This window comes from Hemitrygon akajei, chromosome 10 (genome assembly GCF_048418815.1).
Source record: "Hemitrygon akajei chromosome 10, sHemAka1.3, whole genome shotgun sequence".
NCBI classification, from domain to species: Eukaryota; Metazoa; Chordata; class Chondrichthyes; order Myliobatiformes; family Dasyatidae; genus Hemitrygon; species Hemitrygon akajei.
Genome location: NC_133133.1, coordinates 116,189,748 through 116,213,842, shown reverse-complemented (window position 1 = coordinate 116,213,842; position 24,095 = coordinate 116,189,748).

Sequence of the window (24,095 nt, the reverse complement as noted above, 5' to 3'; positions counted from 1 at the left end):
GGGTCTTGACCTCAATCAGGTTTGGGTTTAGGTCTCCCCCCCCCCCCACCCCCAGCACCATAGTGAGGAAGACTTCCTCCTTTCCTTTTGGACAGGAGGCTGTGATCATGAATGCTGTCCCAGTCTCTGAGGCAAAGGGACGGGCATCTCCAGTGACCAGTTGCAACGGCAGTGGAGGTCTGGTGTAGGCGGAGCAAGCCCTAAAACAGAACTGTGGTTTTCTGAGCATCCAGGGACTCCTGCGGGATGTGTTGGTGTGGTTGTAAGGGTGTTGTTGAGATGACAGAGTATAATATCATGCTCTCCGCCAAGACCTGGGAGCACTTCAGAATCACTAACCTCTTCACCGGCAAGACATAGGATCCCAGCAGTACTTCAATCCTCTTCAAAACCATGACCTGGATTCAGCTTCTGATGAAATGGCCACTTAACCACAGCCCAAAGGGTATGTTGAGCACAGCTGGAGAATGCTAGGGAGCTTCATGAGGACAGGCCATGGATGACAGATACAGGAGAGTATTATCAGCGAATGGCATGTCATAGCCTATGAGAGGGAAAAGATGTTTATAATGTCCAAATAAAAGGTAATTTTCCAGAATTCCCAAATGTAAATTGTACTCTTCCCTTTGTCATTTTCACCTCATACATCTGAAGATAGGATCTGTGCACAGTGCTCCCAGTGTGATTCTGATCCAAAGATACAGAGTTTTGAACCATGCACGGTTCTCCTATTATTGGTGTGACCGAAGGATACAGATCAAGCCCTTTCTGGATTGAGCCCACATTTAGCAATCTCACTGCCTGTAACTGACACTGCATGGTGGCATGCATTAGTTCTGTTATCTACGATGGTATGTAGAACATGGGAAATTCCAGGCATGGTACAATGTTTGTTTTAGTTCACTGCTGCTCATCTTTGGGAACTCCATATAGACAATCTCCTGTAGGAGGAGATTGCAAAGTAGTTGAACTGTCACACTGACCATGATTGTGCTGCTGGTGTGTTTTAACCATGAATACGGAGACTGGGACAGTGCATGTTCTCAGAAGCCGAGGTTTGACATTGGCTGGGGAGTTGGCATTATCACAAGTCTCACAGGGAAGATTAAAGAAAAACATAAGGGGTAAATATAAATGCAGAAGTAAAGCGACTGAGTTATTGTCTACAGGTTGTAGGTGGGTAGGGCAGGATTTTCGGCCTCAAGAAGTGTTGAATCTATAATCAATCCCAGTGTGTCTCTAGGGGACATCAACAGGAACAGGCCCTTCAGTCCACAATATTGTACCAAAGTAATTAAACTAGTAACAAAACATCTGTCTAAACTATTCCTTATGAATAAAGTGTCCATATCCCTCCCTTGTTTTCATATTCATGCACATATATAAGTGTGTTCTTAGGAACCTTTTTTCCATCTGCCCCCACCATCACCCAAGGCTGTACAGTCCATGGACCCATTGTATGTGTAGAAAACTTGCTCCACCCATCTGCTGCAAACTTATCCCTCTCACCTGAATTGCATGATATCTAGCATTAGACCAGGCTTTCTCAACCTTTTTGCCCTTGAGGAACCTTTGAAATAATTCTCAGGTCTTGGGGAACCCCTGCGTAAAAATTATTATATCTCCTGGTCACGGTACATTAGTGTGACTGGTAAGTTGTTTATATAATAATTCAAAAATAATTGTCAATGCTTTTTTGAGTCGACAATGAATGTTTAGCCAACTTTTCTTGGAAAAAAAAACAGGTAGTTAACCTCAGTTTACCTTTCTTCAAATTAATTTCTTTCCCTTTCAGAAATTTTAAAACTCATAAGGCAAACACAATAAAATTCTGTTAAATAACTGGCCTAAGCCAAAATGGGACTTAATTTTTCTTAAGGTCGGCTCGATAGATTTAATTTAATAAAGGTTGTAAATCGATTTTAATTAACGCCATTTGCAACATGAAAATTTATTGATAGTGTTGTATAGTGAAGTTACTAAAAGCCATAAATAAAAATGTAGTTTGACACAATTGAAAAAAAATATTTTTAGTGCTATGATCAGGGTTAAATATAGGCCTAGCATGTGAAACCTGTGCTTGTTTTTGCTGCACAAATACTCAATTTTGAGTCAAACTTGGGATGAGCAGACATGTATTTCACCATCAAATGAGATGATTTCTATCCTCCCTCTTCATGCTTGTTAAACAAGAAAAAGCTTGCTCACACATGTAAGATGTTGAAAACTGCAACAAAATGTTCATTGTTTTCCTATGAGTGGGAAGTAATACACCAGTAGAGTTCGTTCGTCCCATAAATCAGTCGGTGGCGCACAAAGGGAAGTTGGGGGAGGTAATTCAGGAGAGAGAGGCTAATGTCACAGTCCCAGTTGGTTGAGTCCATTCATTGCTTGGAACACTTCACATGCCTCATCAGCCTACCATGCTCCCCTCCGTGCAAAACGATGCTCAACAATTATCAACAGCCTCCCCTATCTTGTCAAAAACTGAGAATGGACTCAACCAAATATATACAGTCCTACTGCTCACTACCATACTGGGCTGAGAGATTTCTTAACGAGATTGCTAGCGGGGCTGCTTTTCACTGCCCACCACTGTGAGTGCTAGCATTGCACATTGTGCGAAGTTCAGAAAATAATGTTAAGTTTTTGTTAATCACTATCTCTTGCAGAAGAACCCTGGTTGAGAAACCCTGAGTTAGACAATTCCACCTTAGGGGAGAAGGATTCCTGATCTCTACTCTATGCCTCTCAGAATATTGCGAATTTCTATTCGGACTCCTTCAGCCTTGTCACTCCCGAGAAATCACCCCAAATTATCTAACTTAATCCACGTAGGTAGTACCTTCCTATCCAGCTGGCATCTTGGTGAACCTCTTCTACATCATCTGCTTTCCCTGCACATTCTACCTTTCATAGGGTGATCAGAACTAGGTCTTGCTGGGAAGTGGGGTGTAAGGGGTGTGAGTGTGGTAATATGTTTGTGGTATAGGACTCTGAGACACTTAGGAAAGATTAGTTTAATTGGATATTTAATGTCTAGTTTAATTAGTTTATCATGGGCCAATGGGCCTGTTCCTGTGCTGTACCATACAAACATAGAAAACCTACTGCACAATACAGGCCCTTCGGCCCACAAAGTTGTGCCAAACATGTCCCTACCTCAGAAATTACTAGGGTTATCCATAGCCCTCTCTTTTTCTGTTGTATGTTGTATGTTCTCTTCTCACCTTCTGCCCCACAACTATCCCCATCCCTCTCCCCCTCACTGTCATTCTTTCTCTCCTGTTTCCTGGTCGCTCTCTGTCCTCTCCCCCTCCCTCCTTTCCCTAATCCCCATTCCCTCACTCCTACTCTGCATCACTGGGATGTTCCATGGAATGGGGATGAACTGATCTGGGGCCCAGTTTCTGGTCTTTGTCTCCATCCATCACCTCATCAACACCTTGTCTGTCCATAGGGTCTTCTGTACACCTCGACAATTCCGTCTTATGGTACCAGGTAGGGACGTGTTTCTGTTTGTAGATACAGATTTCACTGCAGTGCTGCTGCTTATTATATGACATTCCCACTGATTCAATTTCAGCTCGCCTCTTCTCTCTGATCCTCTTGGGGAAGGGAAGAGGAGAATTACCTACTTCCTACCCTCACCTCCAGCCCGATTTCTGGGGGGAAAAGGGATCAATGCTTGGTCCTGAGCAAGAGACAAGCAAGCAGGGATGGGGGTTAGTGAGTGGGAGGGGTGCTGAGCACGGAGGAGGTGCCGAAGGAATGATGGTGAGGAAGTTGGGTGCACAGAATGAGGACTGAAGTTGAGGGAAAGAGCACTGTGGAGGTGCAGTAAAGTTGCAAGCCCACTAAATCCTGAGGCAAGGCCATTTCTTCTAAACAATCACTTTGTTACTTATTACATGAACTGTCCCTCTCCTTGCCATCCCATCTCTGCCTCCTCTCACTATCCCTATCCCTTACTGCTATCACTCCCGTTTGCATCATCACTACTGCTCCCTCTCCTCTCTCTATCCCCATTTCTAACTCTTAAAACCTGCAAAGGGTCACTAAGAATAGAACAAGAAATTGGAGAAGCTTTGTAAGAGGCTGTGGTCACAAACATAACCTGATGCTAATGCTTTGCTTCCCCGACCCACATCAGTCCTGCAGAATTATGATCCCACAGTGCTCTGTGGTCTTTGCGGCCTGCCAGGAAGCTTTGGCTGGTGTTCCCTCAGTGGCCTGCACGATGCTTCCACTTAACTAGCAAAGTAGAAGGTGGACCAGTAATGTAGATTGGTGGAGAGCACCTACACCAGCTAGGAAGAGAATCCTCTCCTGTCTGCAGCAGTATCAATGGCTCCTCTTGCCACACAAATCATTGGAGAGGTCTTGGCCCAAATGTTATGCCATGGTGGTGACATTCCCACCACCTAATTTCAGCCCACCCTTTCTTTGTGGTCCCTTTGGACAGGGGAAAGGCTGAGGGGAGTTGTCTTCTTCCTGTGCTCAACCTCACTTTCCCCTTTTGCATTATTTCTGGGGAGAGTAGAAGCAATGCTTACTCCAAGGGTGACATGGCCAGGTTGATGTGAGAGAGACAATGTGGCGGGAACAAGCACCACATAAATGAAAGGGAATACGTTTTAAATGCATTGTTAGGAATGTGTTTGAGGGGGTGGGAGCTGTGGGTGGGTCAGAAAAGTTCTAAGCCCACTCAACCCTGAGATACAAGGCAAGGCCATTTGTTCTAAACAATCACGTTATTGTTTAATATGGAAGATCTCTATCTTCCCCCTCCATCCCACCTTCCGGCCTTCTCTCCCCATTCCTTCCCTCTCGTGCTCCTTCCCCTCACAATCGGCACTATAGCCCCCTCTCCTGTCTTTCTATTCTTTCCTGCTATATGTCCCCTCTCCATCACCACTACTGCTCCTGGTCCCCTCCATCACCATTTCCAGCATTTACAAACCCACCTCCTTAAGTACCACATGGCATCACTAAGAATAGAGACATTGGAGGAGCTTGTACTCGGCCATGAACTTAACTGACTCTGGTCTGAGATGAGGCCTGACGCTGACACTTCACTGTCCAATCTAAAACTCCCTTATTTCTGTGCAACAGTCTTGTCGTGATCTGACTCACACAGAGTTGCTAAGAATAGAAAGCAGTATTGTACCAGGCCGTGTGTATGGACTCTGCTGACTGTGGTCACAGACGGGGCCTGATCCTGACACTTCGCTCCCCTGTCCCACATCAGTCCTGCACAGTCCTGTTCTTCTTTCTGTGGAACAGCCCCCTCATGATGCAATCCCATGTGGCCCCCTGGCCTTGGCAGCCTGCCAAGGGGTTGTGGCCTTGAGCCAGCGGTCCCTCAACAGATTCCACAATCCATCCATTCCTCCAGTGAGATAGAAGGTGGCCCAGTTATCTGGATTGATACAGGACTCGCACACCATCTGTAGTTGGAGCGTTGAGGGACGAGAAGCCTGCTCTGTCTGCAGCCATCTCAGGCAGAGGTTGCTCCTGTGACATCCTTGTTTGTAACCTGGCCCAATTATTTTCCCATCTCATTGCTGACTTGGGTTGTCTCTTCAATCAGGCTTAGTTACAGGCCCTCCTCTTCTCACCTCAGTGGATCCTCTTTCATCAGACAGTAGGCACCACTGGTGAGCACTGCCCTGGGCTCGAAGTAGAGGAGCAGGCCTCTGCAGTGACCAGCATCTTAGTGAACCTCTTCTGCACCCTCTTTAGCCACCTCTTTCAACCTATTAAGCAGCAAATAGATCTGAATGCAATAATCCATTTGTGATTTAAGCAGAATTTTATAAAGCTGCACTGTAACACCTCGACTATTGAACAAAAGGGCACAAGTAAGAGAGGGAAGTTAGTGTGCATCTTCTTTACCACCCTCAACCTGTGGAGCCACATCGCTGGGGGATGATCAGAATGGCAGAGAGTGGAGGAGAGGGAGTGCAAAGTCAGGGAGATGAAGTTCTTCCACTCTCATTACCCACAATGTTTAGTCTAAGAACTCACCAACAAACAACGTGCTCAGAAGCACAGAATTTTCCTTAGTGCTTTGAAGAATTAAGCAACAGGTGAAGGAATCCTTCGCCTTCTTGATACATTTGGTCCATGCATATTATGTTCTCTTCAGTGGGGCAGGAATGGAAGGAATTTCCTTCTCTCTCTGTCCTGTAACTGTGATTGGATGTTATGGAGAGAGGTTCACTCTGTGTCTGATCCCCAGAAGTATGTGATGGGATGCTGTGGAGGAAGCATCACTCTGTGCCTGGCCCTTGGGAGTCTGTGATGGGATGTTCTAGAGGGAGCTCCCCTCTGTGTATGCTGCTGAGAGGGTCTGGTTTTATTTACTTTGTATTGTTATGATCCCAGCCCCCTCCTTTGTGAGAATCGCCAGAGCCCTAGTGAAGGGGGGGTCAATGACCCAAGAGAAGAGAGAGATACGTGCGGTGTCCCTCGTTTCACGGCAAGGCAAAAGCTGGCGACTGTGGTCATTGTCTCGTGGAGACACCTTTGTGAATTGGGAACTGTACTACGTGTATACCCTCAGGGCAACGTGGGTGGAGAGATGGAGAGAGATTGCATCATCCCAACCTGATTGACATCTGAGACCCCGTGAGTTCAGATAAAAGAGGGGTTGTAAAGACGGCCCCCCAGACGCACCAGAAGACACGCTAGAAATCCTGCGACAGCGTTTAATAGCGACAGCCGGTGGGGGGGTTCGTGTGCGTCTTTTCCTTGCCTGGGATTGGCGACCTCACCACGAAATAACGGCTTTAGCTACCGGAGAGGCCACAAGTGACCGGCCACCCTCCAACGAGACTCCGACGGATCGAACTCCTAAAGGTTGGAAAAAACCCGCCGGGTAACTGTTTCATTCAATCTCTATTTCTCTCTCTCTAACAAAAGTGCACCACCGCGACACCCCAGAAGATGGCAGCTGGTGGAACTGCAGTGAACGCAAGAGACTTTTAGATATACAGCGGACAATATATACCTTACCCCTAGACAACAATAGAGCTTATTTCTTATTGAATATTACTATACCTGCGCTTTAGATTGAGTATTGACGACGTATGTTATCTGAATGTTTGTATTAACCTTACTTTTGTGCCCCTTTATAAATAAAAACGTTTGAAAATGGTACCATCAGACTTCAGTGGACCTCTCTATCTTTGCTGGTAAGTGATCCAGTTACGGGATATGTAACAGTATTTATTGATATAAAGTATGGAATAGGTGCTCCCTACTCCGCGATGGAATGGTGTTGAGGAACTTTGCTTTGTCTGAGTCAAGTAGTGTGTATTGATGGAAGACATCTATCCTCCTCATGCACAAAACACATCTATCTTATGCTAGACAACTGTGCATCCCGGAGATGGTGGAGAGGATGGCATCTCCAACAACTGTTCCCAGAGATGGGGAGAGGACTGTTCAGTCTTGGTGGAGAACTCACTGACATAGCATGAACAGTAAAAGAGCAGTTGCATTGAAGAATGAAAGGATCTGTCTTCCTGAATCACTTGTTTGACATTGATTAAATTGAGATGTGAAGGATATTGTAACCAGGTAACAGGAATCAAGCAAATCAGCAATATATTGTTGATTGGTGAGGGCCTGAAGGAGAGCAGATAAATCATCCACAGCTAGGTGACCAAGTCATGGAAAGAGAGCTGCCTGAAAAGGTAGGGTTCAGTCCCAGGTGGATACAGCCATAGGTGATGCTCCTGGCAAATGAGATCTGTGTTTGTGTGTGGGCCCAGCGAGGTAGCTTGTGAAATTACTGGGCTCAGGTTAAATTGTATATCCCATCTTTTTGTCATCCTTGTGGACAGAGCAAGGGATCAAGTCTACCCTGTAACAATGTCATTACAGATAATTTAAGTGATAAACACCAGCCTGCTGCTTCACATCTGACCACTTCTGATGGAAACTGTCCTGTGGATGAAATGTAATGAAGACACAGAGACGTGTAAGCAAACTTTGAATAAATTGTTAAATTATAACTAACTGTACTGTGTAATGAAGGCTGGTTCTGGGAGGAAGATGATTATATAAATCAGAATAGAAACATATTGGGAAATTGGATGGTGAGGGATCCAAGTTACAGTAAAGATGTCAAGTTCCACAACCTCGATGGTAAGGCAGACAAGAAAGAGAAGAAATTGGTCACGGCATCAGAAGGCAGCCACCGTAGCCTGAATGAGAGTGAACACAAATGAGCTGGGCCTTTCAGTGGTTGGGCCAGCAAGCGAAAGGACACTCCAGGAGGGGGTACCACTAGGGTGAGTTCCTTCATTCATTCAAATGGGGACCACACTAAACCCTCCTGCAGATCGATGAAAGGGACTGAGAGACTTGTCAGATTATTCTGACAATCAGCTGTTACGGCTATAAGCTGTTGCCTTGAACCTGAAACAGTTAACCTGTTGGTGTGCCATACCCATGCATTATCTGAGATTGGGTGAAGATAAGGATATAATAAAACTCCACTGGGCCAGGATGAAAGAAGGCAACAAGCGCATGAACAGTAAAACTGGATTTGAATGACTGGTTGACACTGAGAACAGATGTGTTCAAGAAGAGGATATGATCACATTTCTGAAACATTTTATTGCCATGCCAGCTTAGTCCTATAGATAGCTATTTAAGGATGAGAGTGTAGATGTTGGTGCACATAGTGTTATGATAGGTTGGTAATTGGGGAAGGGATCTGAAGTGAAGGGCATATTTTGCTGCTCTTTTTAATTAGACCCTCCTTTAAAGTTTGGCCTTCTTGGCACAGATTTCTGTCCAGAGGTCAAGAGAAGGGTATGTTAGGGATTATTGAGTTATGGAATAATGTGACTATATGAGATAATAATTCAAACAAGAACCAGTCTTCAGTTCTTAATGTAAATTGTAAATTGCAAGTAGTAAATTGAAGTGAAAGGGATGCCGTGGCAAAAAAATGGCATTGTCTGTGGAGCACTGGATGGCTCACAGCAGGTGGCTGGTTGCTGTGGGGTTCATTATTTGGGCCTCTATCAAAACGAGCAACAATCAGTTGTAAAGAAGTTTGAGGAACCTTGCAATCGAAACTGATAGTATCACTGAGTACAAATAGCTGGGAGATTTGTGTACTCAGAAAGGCAGCTCTCACATCATTGATCCAATTACAAATAAGAGAAAATCTGCAGATGCTGGATATCTAAGCAACACATACAAAATGCTGGAGGAGCATAGCAGGCCAGGGAGCATTTACGGATGTCCGGCTGAAGGGTCTTGCCCTGAAACGTCAACTTTATTCTTTTCCTTAGATGTTGTCTGGCCTGCTGAGTTCCTCCAGCATTTTGTGTTACGTTTCTCACAGTATAATTTTGGGTCTCTGGGATCCCTGTTCCCAGTTGTTTTTATAATATCCTGGGCTCAAGTGAGGAAAGCCCTGAGATTTGACTGAATTGGAACTGACTGGTCAGAGTGTGAAAAAACAACCTGAGGTTTGGACAATTTAAGCATTGGACCAGATTAAGAAGGTTGAAGGTATAGGTGTCAGGGCTGGAGGTGTGGAACAGACCAGTTGACTCACTGCAAGGTCTATACAGTGAACTTTAGCTTGCTGCTCCCCAAGGTTGACTTGTCTCTGCACAGAACTGAGGCTGTGGCCTGCAACTAACGAGCTTCTGTATTGGTTGTGGACTCATTTTTTGTGAACTTCAGTTCTGGATGCTATTTGCTTAATTTTATTTGCACAGTTTGCTTTTTTTCTCTACAGATTGGGTGTTCAATGGTCTTTATTTGTTTTAATGGGTTCTATTGGGTTTCTTTGTTTTGTGGCCACCTGTAAGGAGATGAATCTCAAGATTGTATGAAGTATCCATACTTTCATAATAAATCTACTTTGAACTTTGAATTCCTGTTACTTTTGATCTTAAGGGTACAAAAATGTGATGTACTTCTGAGCTTGTGAGACTCTACCGAAAGGGTCTTCAGAAGAATGCCTATGTGTCGTGATGAATAAAGACTGTTATGTCACCTGCTTCAGCATCTCTCCTATGACTTTGATTACAGTCACAACACTGCCTAAACCAGGGACAGCTGGCCCCAGTGTCCTCCTTACAGCAGGAGACCACCACAGAGAGCTGTTCCCCAAGGTAGGTCTCTCCAGAGTCCCAGAAGAAGAGATCTCCCCGGAGCAAAATAGTCCACAAGTAATCTTGCCTGGAATTGTCCAGCTCTTGTACAGAATGTTCTGTCCAGATGGCATGCGATGGAAGTTTATCAGTGTCCCTCACAACTGTCAGGTCCAAATAATAAACTGATTCAACAGGTTTTTGGTTGCTCCAGGCTCCCTGCTTTGGCGTCACTTGTTTGTGAAAGGTTGACCATTCCTGGTGCGAGGGGTGGAGGTGGGAATGATAGACGAGGTAAGAAGTTGGTGGGACTGGCAGATTATGCAAGTGTGTCTGCAGATGCTGGAAATGTTGAGCAACTCACAAAGTGCTGGAGGGGAACAAAAATCATTTTGGGCTGAGACTTTATCTTGGGATGGGTGGGGGAGGGTATGAAAAAAAGTGGAGAGATGATAGGTGCAAGAGTTAAGGGGCTGAAAAAGAAATCTGCTAGGAGACTACTGGACTATGCAATAAAGGGAAAGTGGATGAGCACCAGAAGAAGTGAAGTGGTAAGAGGTGACCCAGAATAGGGAATGGTAAAAGAGAAGTGGGGTTGAGGAAGAAATTCTCAGAAGTTATGTTCATGTCATCATATTGCAGGCTACCCAGAGGGAATATGAGCTGTTGTGTCTCCAAGCTGAGTTTGGTCTCATCATGGTATTAAAGGAGACATATTGAAAATGGGTTTGGGAAATTGAATTGGAATGTGTAGCGACCAACAGATGCTGCCTTTTGTGATGGACAAAGTATATGAGCTTGAATGAGCTCCTCATTCTGACCCCCTTTTCTTCCTCTATTCTTTCTGAGTAACTTCTTCCTTGCTTCCTGTTCCATTACATTCAACTTCCTTGATGCAAGGGAGGTAAGAGGGTAGGGGAGGGTTTTGGGAGGGAGGCATATGTGGGAGGAGAGGAAGACAGAAAGGTGTGAAGGTAAGGCATGGCAAGAAAAGGAGGAAAGAATGATGGGTTTGTAGGGAGGTTAGAAATCAAAGGATGGGAGACAATTTGTCACAAGGATGTGGGTGTAGAGCAGGAGTGGTGGAGGGAATTAAATGAGGAATAACACTGGAGATTTAGTTACAGAGGACAAAGAAATGTTGGGGAAAGTTAGTATTTGGCATCGGTCTTCACTGTGGAAGACGCAAGTAGAATGCCAGAAATGTGAGAGTGTCGGGACAAAAGTGACTGCTGTTGTTATTACTAAGGAGAGGTGGTGGTTGGGAAGATGAAAAGTCAAAAGGTAAATAAGTCACCTGGACCAAATGCACTACATCCCAGATTCTGAAAAATGTAGCTGAAGAGATTTTGGAGGTGCAAATAATGATCTTTCAATAAGCACTGCAGTCTGGAATGCTTCCTGAGGACTGTAAAATTGCAACTGTCACTCCACTCTTTAAGGATGGAGGTAGAAGAATGAAAATAATAGGCCAGTTAGCCTGATTTCAGTGGTTGGAAAATTGTTGGAGCCTAGTTTTCTATGGTATTATAAGAAAGGCACAAGAATGAATAGATGATTGTCTGATTTGCAGGAGGCAAAGAATGGGAATCGAGGCCTTTTTCCGGTTTGCTGCTGTTGACTAGTGGTATGATGCAGGAGTCAGTGTTGGGACCGTTGTTCATGTTGTATGTCAATGATTTGGATAAAGGAATGGATGCCTTTGCAGACGATACAAAGATAAGTGGAAAGGTAGGTTGTGTTGAAGAAGCAGAGTGTCAGCACAAGTGTGGGAATGGGCAAAGTGGCAGGTGGAATATACTGTAGAGAATGAACTTTGGTAGAAGGAATAAAGGCAAAGACTATTTTGCAACTGGGTAGAAAATGCAAAAATCATTGAGTGCGGAGGCATTTGGAAGTCATGCAGGATTTCCTAAAGGTTGACTTGTAGTTTGAGTTGGTAATAAGGAAAGCAAATGCAGTGTTAGCATTCAATTCAGGAGGAATAGAATAGAAAGGCAAGGATGTAATTCTGAGGCTGTATAAAGCTTTGTCAGACTTTGAGCAATTTCGGGCTCCTTATTGAGGAAAGGATGTGTTGGCATTGGAGAGAGTCTGGAAGAGGTTCATGTAATAATCCCAGAAATGTAAGTGTTAACATACGAGTTGCATTTGATGGCTCTAAGCATGTAGTTGCTGGAGTTTAGAAGAATGATGGGTGATGTCATTGAAATCTATCGAATATTGAAAGGTCTGGGTAATGTGGATGTGGAGAGGATGTTTCCTATTGAGGGGAGTCTAGGACCAGGGGGCCAAGCCTCAAAATTGAGGGATGTCCACTTAGAACAGAGATGATGAAAAAATTCTTTAGAACGAATGTTATGAATCTGGAATTCTTTGCCACAGACAGCTGTGCAGGCTAAGCCATTAGGTATTAAAGCAGAAGTTGATCAGTTCTTGATTAATTAGGGTGTCAAAGGTGACAGGGAGAAGAAAGGAGGATGGAATTGTGAGGGATAATCAGGCAATATAGAATGGCAGAGCAGAGTTGATGGGCCAAATAGCCTAATACTGATCCTAAGTCCTATGGCCTTCTTGGCATCAGTACCTCCTTGTGCAATTGGATTCTTGGTTTTCTAAGTTGCATACCCCTGCCAGATCAGATTCACATAATCTCCTCTACAGTATGCATCAGCAGAGGTGCAGCACAAGGGTGTGCGTAGCCTCCTGTCCTACTAACAATATTTATGACTGTGGCTAAGAACAGCTCCAATGCCATTTTGAAGTTTGCTGATGACACCATTGTCGTTGGCTGTGTCAAAGATGGTAACAAATCAGGATATTGGAAGGAAATGGAAAATCTGGCCAATTAGTACCTCAAAAAGAAACTCTTACTCAATGTCAGCAACACCAAGTAGCTGATTTTTGACCTTAGGAGGAAGAAACCAGAGGTTCATGAGTCAGTCCTCATTTAAGGATCAGAGGTGGAGAAGGTCAACAACTTTAAATTCATCAGTATTATTGTCTGGCAGAGAGTAAGTATATTGACTGGCTGCAACACAGTCTGATATGGAAACAAATGCTCTTGAATGGAATAACCTAGTGAATATGGCCCAGTCCATCATGGGTAAAGCCCTCCCTACATTGAGCACATCTACTTGGAGCATTATCACAGGAAGGCAGCATTAATCGGGGACCCCACCACCCAGATCATGCTGTCTCCTTGCTGCTGTCATCAGGATGAAGGCACAGCAACTACATGGCTCACACCATGAGGTTCAGGTACAATTATTACTCATCAACCATCATGTTCTTGAACCAAAAGAGATAACTTGTAGGTTTTAGCAAATAAAAACAGCGGAAGCATTTTATGGTAGGAAAAACCTTAACTCATTTATTGTACTCCAATAACTGGACACAAAGCATGGTAACAATACTTTGCTAATTACATCATCACATCAGATCAGCCTCTTAAAGTGACCCTCAACTTAATGTTGGTGGTTGTGAATTATGTACATTTCCACCAATTACATTACCCTACACAGCACCCCCCTTCAGATTTTACTAAAACCGGCATTGTGAGGATCTTATGTTCCATTGGTGGAGGTGCAGCAGAAATCTCTGGCTCATCAGGAGATGTGTTGACATGCTTATGGTCATGTTGTGATAGCAGGGGCATGGTTCCAGAATCATCCTAATTTTGGTGGACCAGTTTAAGATGGTATATCAAAACATTCAGGTTTATCCCTCTTACTTATTCTTTAAAAGTCTTTTCTCTTTTCCCAAAATCTGGAAAGGGTCATCATAAGGGGGCCTGACAGAATGTTGGTATGCATCATGATAGATGAAACAATTGAGGCAGAATGTAGGTCAACAGCAGTCCAAGAGAGCTATATGCCATAATAGGAGGTAGGAATAAGTGTAAAGCAATTGAATTTACTGAGGAGAGTTGAATGCTGTTGAGGGGCCGACCAGATGGTCATGATTTCAGGAATTAAATTACCTGGCACTTGTAATGGCTGCCCATCTACCAACTCGGCTGTGGGTGACAGCAAGTGCTGTTTTGAAGCTGTTCTAAGCCCCACAATGACCCAAGGGAGATGATCATGCCAACATTCATCTGTCTGGGAAGCCATCAGAGCAGCCTTTAAGGAGCAGTGAAACTATTTGCATAGGCCATTGGATTGTGGGTAAATACACTATGGTGGGATGTAGCCTAATGTTGAGATTCTGGGCCCTTGCAGCCCAGAGGCCTCGGTCAAAGGAAACTGAGGTGCTGATGAATGCCCAAGCCACATCTGCAGCCATTGTTGGTGCTAGAAGGATGACCACTGGCCACCTGAAGGTACAGTCTATGTGGTAAGGAGGTGCATGAACCTGGGGGGTTGGGATGGGTGTGGTTAAAATGTAGCTCGGTGTCCTCAAAAAGTGTAAACAGTGCCTGAACATGGTTAATTGTTGCCTCCTGGCACTCCACGCGGCTGCAGTCCTTTCTAAGGCCATGCCACGCAAACTTTTGTGCAACCAGTTTCTGTGAGGCCTTCTGGCTCGAATGCGCCAGGAAACGTATGGAGTCAAAAAGTCCACCTCCAGTTCATGGGAACTATGGGGTGAAGGTGACCGGTTTGAGACATTGCAACAGTAGAAAAACCTCAGCTTCCCCAAACTTAATGTCAGCTAACTGCAGGCCCATGACTACCATTCGATAAACCTGGATCACTGGGTCAGCAGCTTGGTCGGCTGCCTTGTTGGCATTGTCAACCCCTATGAGTATGGCCTCAACAGCTGGCTCTGAGGGGCAATCAGCAACAGCCTCATTTTTCCCCTTGAAATGTTGTACAGTATATCACTTGTCAACTCTGATATTTAGTCCGGTTGGCATTGCTGCCGTGCAGACCAAGGGTTTGATATTTTGGCCATCACATGCATGAGGAGTTAGTGGTCAACAAACGCTGTGAAGTGGCACTCCTCTAGAAGAAAACAAAAATGGTGGATGGCCCGATAGAGACCAAGAAGCTCACAATCAAATGTGCTGTACTTCCTTTTGGAGGACAGAACTGCTGGCTGAAGATAAAAGGCTGCACACACCTCCAACCAGCTGTTCGTGTACAACATCCACAACATAGTTTGAGGCATCAGTAGTAATGGCTGTAGGCGGGTTGGGGAGTGGGTGCACCAGTAGGGTTGCATTGGAAAGAGCTCATTTGGTATCATCAAATTCCCTGGTCATTTTCCCTGACTAGTAAAGCACTTGATTAGGAGTATTGCCTTTAAGCACACTATACTGGGGAAGCACAAGTTCAGAAGCTCGCATAATGAAGTGGTGACAGAAATTCTGTGCTAAAAAAATTACAAGTTTTTAGGCAGTGTGGTGTGGGTAATTCATAATAGTGGTTACTTTTGATGGGAGCAGATTTTGCACCTTTTGTGGAGTTAAGATGGCTTAGAAAGTCAATAGTTGATAACCAAAACTGATATTTAGCACAGTTAATAATCAACCCGTGTTGGCTTAAGTGCTCAAAAAGTGTGCAGGGATAAGATACATGTGCAGATTTGGATGCACTAGCGACAAGTATGTTATCCACGTAAACAGAAGGAAAATGTAAGTCCTTTAGTACAGAGTCCACAGGAAAGCCTGTGCTGCATTTTTCCAGCCCAGACAGCATGTACTCAAGAGGCCAAACAGGATTATCACAGCCATTTTGGGAATTTCCTCTGAGCACACAATCATTGATAGTAGCTCCTAACTAGATTGACTTTGGAAAAATTTAAATTTCTGGCTAAATGTGACAAAAGATATTGGGAGTGTGGGCTTATTAAGGCATTGGTAATTACCACATGAGGCACCTGCCATCATACTTAGGGACCTATATAGAGTGGTGAAGCCCAGGGGCTATTCAACTGGCATACAATGCCAAGTCTTTCCATGTTGGTAAACTCAGCCTTCATGGTTGCCAGCTTTTCTGGGTCCAATCTCTGATAATGTGGGCATGGACTGGTAGGCCAGTTGTAGACATGTGGTGCTCAACCCCATGTTTTGTGACTAGTGGAGAATGTGGGCTTGGTGAGGTGTGGGAATTTGCCCAGCAGTCAAGTTAACTCACATGTTGTGGTGCATGCGTTTGACAGAGGTGTTGTGGAGAACTTACTGGGGGAGCAGGGTAACAACCCAAAGTCCTTGAGATCCACAAGCTGGCATTTCTTAAGATTGACCAAGAGTCCTTGGGCACACAGGGAGTCACCAAATAGAGGTCTAGCCACTTTAGCCAGGACAAAGTCTCATGTGTAATGCTGGCCACTGGAGTGTCACCAGTCATGTCCCTTAAATCTGGACCCTGCTGCTATTAGCAGCCTCCAGTGATGTCTTATTGCTCTTTGCCTTCTCATCAATAGGCAATGCTGGCAGCACACTCACCCGAGTACCTGTGTCATACAGGAAGCATCACCCTGAAAGGTTGACTGTAATGAATAGTAGATGACCCTGGCAGCTGGAACCCAAGCTGTTCAGTCCTCCGATGTCCTGATGCACTGGCACTGTTAAATCTGCAAGACAGTCAACACTTCCTAGTGTTCTTACCAAAGCGAGTGTGGTAAAAATGCAGGCCGATAAAACAGAACGGTAAAACCTTGACCTAATTCCTACTAAAAGGGTAATTGAGACTCTGTCTCTTTCATGAATTTCTAAGTTAAAAACTGTGCGGAACTCTGGCTAGCGAGAGTTCGGGACAAAAACAGTATGTGTGTCTGCTAGGTCCTTGTTTGGCGAGAGTGTTCTGTGACGAGGTGGGGACAAGGGTGCTGGGAGAGGACCCACATGCAGGACACAAACACGTCTTTCTTAGGTACAATAAAATAGCGTTTATTACTCGCTACACAGAAGATCGGGAAATCGAGGACAAAGAGAAACACGAACCTCGGACTAGGGGACTAGGGACTTGGACAGGGGGAGCATGGACAGCCGCGGACCTGGGACTTGGACCCTGGGGACTGAGACCACCACGGCCCTTGGGGAGCAATAGGTAGAAAGGGGGAACCCCTGCCAGGCAGCAGCAGTCTGGCCGGATCTGCCCGACGGAGGCAACGGGTAGAAAGGGGGAACCCCTGCCGGGCAGTGGCAGTCCGGCCGGACCTCCCTGACAGAGGCAATGGGTAGGAACATCGAGTCAGGACTCCGCCTTCCACTCAGGCACCGAGCCGAGACTTCTTCAAAGGGCAGACACGGACAAGGGGCATAACGTCGAGTCAGGACTCCGCCTTCAACTCACCCCTGTTAGATTGACCTTGCCCGGACCCACTCTGGCGACGGAAGGCGAATTGCTGGCACTCCGATGTGGGCTGGATCACTGGCTTGTCATGGCGGCGGCAACTTGCGAAGGCTTCTTTAACACTCTCATGCCGAACGGCTAAAGCCAAGGGCTTATAAACTGCCGGTTCGGGTCGAGGGTAGATTACCTTGATTGCCAAGCTCAAGGGACGCGTGAAACAAAATTAAAAGGGAACAAGGCGTCAATGGTCCGGATCGCAACCTAACTAAATTTAAAGGGGAACCGATCCAGACCATGACACAAGGTGCCTGTACAGAACAAACTTTTAATATATCTGGATAGTAAAACCTCTGATTTGACTACAGTTGAGTATTGTGGTCACCTCATAGGATGTGGAAGCTGTAGAGAAAGTGTAGAGGAGATGTACCAGGACGCTGCATAGATTAGAGAACATGTTTTTTGGTGTTAAGTTTAGGGAGCTAGGGCTTTTCTCTTTGGAGCGAAGAGGGATGAGATGTGATTTGATTCAGGTGTACAAGATGATAAGAGGGATAGGTAGAGTCAATAATCACAGCCGTTTTCCCTGAGTGGAATGGCTAGTACCAGGGGGCATAATGTTTTGGAGGAAAATATAGATGGGTATCAGAGATAAGGGTTTTTTTTAAATCACAGAGAGGTAGGTGCATGGAATGTGCTGCTATAGGTTGTGGTAAAGACTAACACATTAGGGACACTTAAGAAACTCCTAGATGAAAGGAAAATGAAAGGCCTATGTGGGAAGGAAGATTTAGACTAATCATAGAGTAGATTAAAGTATCACACAACATCATTGGCCAAAATTCCTGTGCTGTTCTAAATTCTATGTCAAATCTACCAGAGAGGGCTGTGTAGAAATAAAATCATGTTCCCTGGTGTATAGAAAGTTACAGAGGAAAAAGGATTAGCTAGGATGAGAGAATGACTTGATTGAATAGGGTAAGATTGTGAAGAGTACACAGAATCAATGGGAGGGATGAGAGAGAGCAAGAGATGCATGGTGCTCCATGTAAATGGTCCCATTTCCTCCAGCAGGGAGTCAGCCTGGCTCTGATCCACTAAGAGTCCAGAACATCTTACCTAGTTGATCTTGGCAGAGGTTGCTGCCCAAGGAAACCTCCTAGTACTAATACATCCTCCGCAAGTTACTGGGATCTGACACTATCAGGAGCTTGTCGTTGGCTTAGGCTAAGAGGATGAACTCCATGCCTGACTTAGCAGAACCAGACCTGTCAACCTCCTCTTCCAAAGTCACAGGAATGTTTCCATGCTGATGGTGTACAACTGGCCAGAAATGGGGCATCCCTGATGTCCTCCTCTCTTAAGGAGAATGAGTGCCATCAATGATCCATTGGCCTTGACGAGGCATTCTGCGGCAGAGTATAAGTGCTGGACCTGGGCTACAAAGTGTGTTCTGAACCCAAATGCCTGCAAAGTGCCACCAGGGAATTGTGATCTACCCAGTCAAATGCTTTCTCTTGGTCAAAGGATAGAAATGCTACTGAGGACCCAGCCTCCTGGAGCAGGTGGATCAGGTCCCGGACCAAGTGGTCTGGCCTGGGACTTTAGGATTGGTTGGGGTGAGTTACCTGTCCTTGCACAAGGCCAAAATGGATTGTCATAGCCCAGGCAAAGATCTTGTAATTTGTGCACAAGAAGGAGACAAGCCACCAGTTCTTCAATAGGAGGAGGTCTCTTTTCTTGGTCAAAAGGACCACATCAGCTCTCCATTGCTAGGCATACTACAGGACAAGAGATAATCGTACCCCAGGACATCCCAGAAGGGGGGCAAGCCAGGGGACTTGCCCCCTCCCAAGCCCCAAGAGTTCCTGGAGGGCCAGAGACATCTTATCAGGGTTAGGGGAGTGTTTAGCCTCTCCTTGTTCAGCCTCTGACCTGACCATCTGCAAGCCCTCCCAAACCACACTGCATGTGTTCACACTGGGTGGTTCTGGTGGGAAAAGGCCCCATAGAAAGAGTGGACTTCCCTCTTAATCACCTCAGGGTTCATGATGGAGGAACCCTCAGCAACCAGCAGCTGGTTGTTAAAGTGCCAGTATGCAGACCCCACTCACGAGCGCAGGGGGGCAAATTACACCAGCACGAGGTGGTAGTCTGAGTATAGTGTGGTGAACTACATATAGTGTGGTCTGGACACGCCCCCCACTGACTGCTCCTGTGGCTCCTCCCACAGACCCCGGTATAAAGGCAATTGGAGGCACAGACCCTCCCTCAGTCTCCAGGATGTTGTGTGATGGTCACTTGCTGCTTGTGCTTTCTTCCAGCCAATAAAAGCCTACCTTAACCCACATCTCAGAGTTATTGATGGTGCATCATATAGTACTGGCTGCATGGAGGCTGCTAATAGAACATAGAGCATATAACAGCACTGCACAGGAACAGGCCCACAATGTTGTGCCGAACCAGCTAAAAAGCAAATCAAAAACACCCAAACGCTAACCCCTCCTACCTGCACCCACGCTTGTCCATACCCCTCCATCTTCCTTACATCCATGTATCTATCCAAACACCTCTTAAAAGCCTCTAATGTATTTGCCTCTACCATCATACCAAGCAGTGCGTTCTAGGCATTCATGACTGAGTGAAATACTTACTGCTTACATTTTCTTTGAATCTACCCTGCTTCAGCTTCAATGCATGCTGTCTGGTATTAGAGATTTCTACCCTGGGAAATAGATACTCTGTCCACTCTTTATGCCTCTCATAAATTCATAAACCTCTATCAAGTCTCCCCTCAGCCTCTGTTACTCCAGAGAAAACAACCCAAGTTTATCCAGCACCTCCTGATACCCATACCTCTAAACCAGGCAGCAACCTGGTAAACCTCTTCTGAACCCGCTCCAAAGGCTCAACATTCTTCCTCTAGTGGGGCAACCAGAACTGTATGCAATACCCCAGATGTGGCCTAACTAAAGTTTTATAAAGTTGCAACATACCCTTTTGACTTTTGTACTCAATACCTCGACTTAAGCATTTCATAAGCCTTCTTAACCATCCTATCAACCTGTGTAGCCACTTTCATGGAGCCATGAACTTGGACCCCAGGATCTCTCTGCTCAGTTACACAGTAAGGGATCTTGACCTTAACGATGTACTGCCTTCTTGCATTTGGCCTACCAAGGTGCAACACCTCACATTTATCTGTGTTAAAGTCCATCTGCCATTTCCCTGCACATATCTGCAACTGATCTATATTGTGCTGTATTCTTTGCCAGTCTTCTACACAATCCACAACCCCACCAATCTTGGTATCATCTGCACATTTACTAATCAACCCATCTACATTTTCATGCAGATCATTAATATATGTAACGTGCTGTAAGGTTTCACTGCTAATGTAATGGCTTCTTTGTAATGTTCACTGCTGAGGTAATGGTTTTTCTGTAGCAGCAATGTTTGGGTTATGGCTGGGGATAACAGGATGCATGTTAATAAGAGATTGTTGCTGCGTCTTGTGAATCTGGAAAGATGTTTTTTCGTGGTCTTTTGTCGAAGAGAGATGAAGAGGGAACATGCATGTGGAGAAAGCTGGTAGACCACTGGAAGGAGCAGACTGGGATCTGAAGGTCCGAAGGTCGGCGACGCTCGGAGAAGACCGAAGGTGGAAGAATGACTACTGAGTGAGCTCCAACGTGAACTTTTGACTTGAATTGGGCCCTTTTTATTTTCATTACTATATTCAGATTAAGATTCATAAATTTCGATCATTTAATTGCAGATGGTGTACTGTCTGATATTTTGCATTGTGGGTTTGTAACTGGAGGTACTTTACACAGCATCCACACAAATGTGATTTCCCAGTTTGGCGGGGCCGAAGGCTGATTTCCCCTAGATAAACACGAGCTGGGCGAGCCTGAAGGCTACAATTGTGGGGGCTTTGTCCTGGATGGATTCCGTTGGAAGCTGTGTGATTGCTCTGTTTAAATCTGTGCTGGTATGGATGCTGCTGGGGTAGAGCAGTGGTGTGCCTCCTTGGGGTTGCCGGTAATTAATGCGTGCGTGTTGAGTGGGGTGGATAGTCGTACCCCGGATGAATTGTGAATTCTGTTTTTGAGTATGGTTAAAGCTGTTGGCAAAGTTGAAATGGTAGTGCGAAGGTTTGCTAAAATGGCAGGCTCAGACCTTGTTTTAGTTCAAACTAGTGCTGACATAACAGCGGTGGGACTGCCAGCATCTATCAGTGCCCCAGCTGAGGCTTCGCGCTACGATTTCAACTTTGCCAACAGCTTTAACCATACTCAAAAATTGAATTAACAATTCATCCGATTGGCCATGACAAAATTAATAAATCTTTTCAAAAATTCTATACCTCTTCATACCAATCAGAATTTCCTGTTGATTCTACCATAATGCATGAATTTTTAAGGAAATTGAATATTCCGAAATTACCACTTAATGAACGTTTAGCATTAGATGCATCCATCACGGAAGAAGAAATAAAGAAAAGAATTTCTTTGATGAATTCTGGTAAAGCACCTGGTTTGGATGGGTATACAGCAGAATTTTTAAAATCTTTTTCAAATCTACTTTCTCCTTGGTTATATAGAATCTTTAAGGATGCCTTATTTGTAGGTAAATTACCACACATGAAGCATCTATTTCTTTAATTTCTAAAAAAGATAAAGACCCCACTGAATGTGCATCATATAGACTGTATCCTTGTTGAATATGGACTCCAAAATCTTTTCCAAAATATTGGCAATTAGATTGGAAAATGTATTGCCACAAATTGTCTCTGATGACCAGACAAGATTTATTAAAAATTGTTACTCGTATTTTAATGTTAGGAGGTTAATGAATATTGTATATACTTCTCCATTTAAAACTCCTGAAAATGTTATTTCGCTTGACACCGAGAAGGCATTTGATAGAGTTGAATGGGGATATTTATTTAACACGCTTGAGAAATTTAATTTTAGCTCAAAGTTTATATCTTGGATTAAATTGATATATCATACACCTTTGGCTTCTGTACTTACCAATAATCAGAGATCCCCCTTTTTCAGGCTTATCGCCTTGGAGCCTTTGGTAATCACTCTTTGTGATTCACCCAACATATTTGGCATTATTTGTGGGAATGGGATGCATGAGGTATCACTATATGCAGATGACCTGTTACTATATATCTCTAACCCAGAGAAATCCATCCCTGCAATAATATCACTACTTGCTCAGTTTAGTAGTTTTTCTGGTTATAAGTTGAATCTTTATAAGAGTGAGCTTTTTCTATTAAATATGCAAGCTCCAATCTATAGACAATCACCATTCAGACTGGTTACTGATGACTTATTTGGGTGTTAAAATTACTAAGAAGCATAAGGATCTATTTAAAGTTAACTTTTTACCCTTAATTGATCATGTTAAACAACTGCTTACTAAATGGTCCCCATTGTCCTTATCGTTGATTGGTAGAGTCAATACTAATAAGAAGGTTATTTTACCTAAATTTCTGTATTTATTTCAGGCAGTACCAATTTTCATTTCTAAATCTGTTTTTGATATTATTCTAAGATTTCTTCATATACATGGCAGAATAAAAATCCAAAGTTAAGTAAGAAATATTTACAGAAATCAAAAAAGGATGGTGGTTTGGCATTGCTGAACTTAAGATTCTATTATTGGGCAATTAATATTCAATATTTAATGTTCTGGACACAAGATCTGGATGAAATTCAATGTCCATGATGAGTAAACCTCGAGCGTGAGTCTGTACAGGGGTTCTCATTGACTTCTATTTTAGGGGCCTCGCTTCCCTTTGCACTTACTAAACTGAATAAACAAATGACTAATCCAATAGCTAAACATACAATACAAATATGGTTTCAATTTCATAAATTTTTTGGATTGAATAAATTTATCCTATCAAGTCCTATTATATCTAATTTTTTCTTACAACCATCCAGAATTGATCAAGCTTTTCTTTTATGGAAAACAAAGGGAATAACATGTTTTCATGACTTATTCATGGATAACTGTCTCATGTCTTTTGAACAGTTGTCTAATAAATATAATTTGCGTAGATCACATTTTTCCAGGTATTTACAGATTAGAAACTTTTTGAATATTATTTTACCTACTTTTCCAGTATCACATCAAACTGAAATTACAGAAATTTTTTAGGTTTAAACCCCAATCAGAAGAGTTTAATAGCAATTATTTATGATCTAATTACGAAAATACGTCTAGGTACATCTGATAAAATTAAAAAATGAATGGGAAAGAGAATTTCAAGTATTTTTACCTATAGAGAAATGGGGGAAAATTTTCCAACTAATTAACACTTCTTCAATGTGTGCTAGACACGCTTTGATACAATTTAAGGTGGTTCATAGGGCCCATATGTCCAGGGATAAGTTAGGTCATTTTATTGCCATAGAAATCCTGTTTGTGACAGATGTAAGTCTGAGGTCGCTTCCTTGACACATATGTTCTGGTCTTGTCCTCTTTTGGAAAAATATTGGAAAGATATTTTTGATATTATTTCAACAGTTTTGCGTATTGATTTACAACCTCATCCTATTTTTGGATTACCAGTGATGGACTCTAGTCAATTATCCCCTTCAGCTTGCCGTTTGATTGCATTTGTTACATTAATAGCCAGAAGATCCATTTTATTTAAATGGAAAGATTCTAATCCCCTTACTACATTTCAATGGTTTTCCCA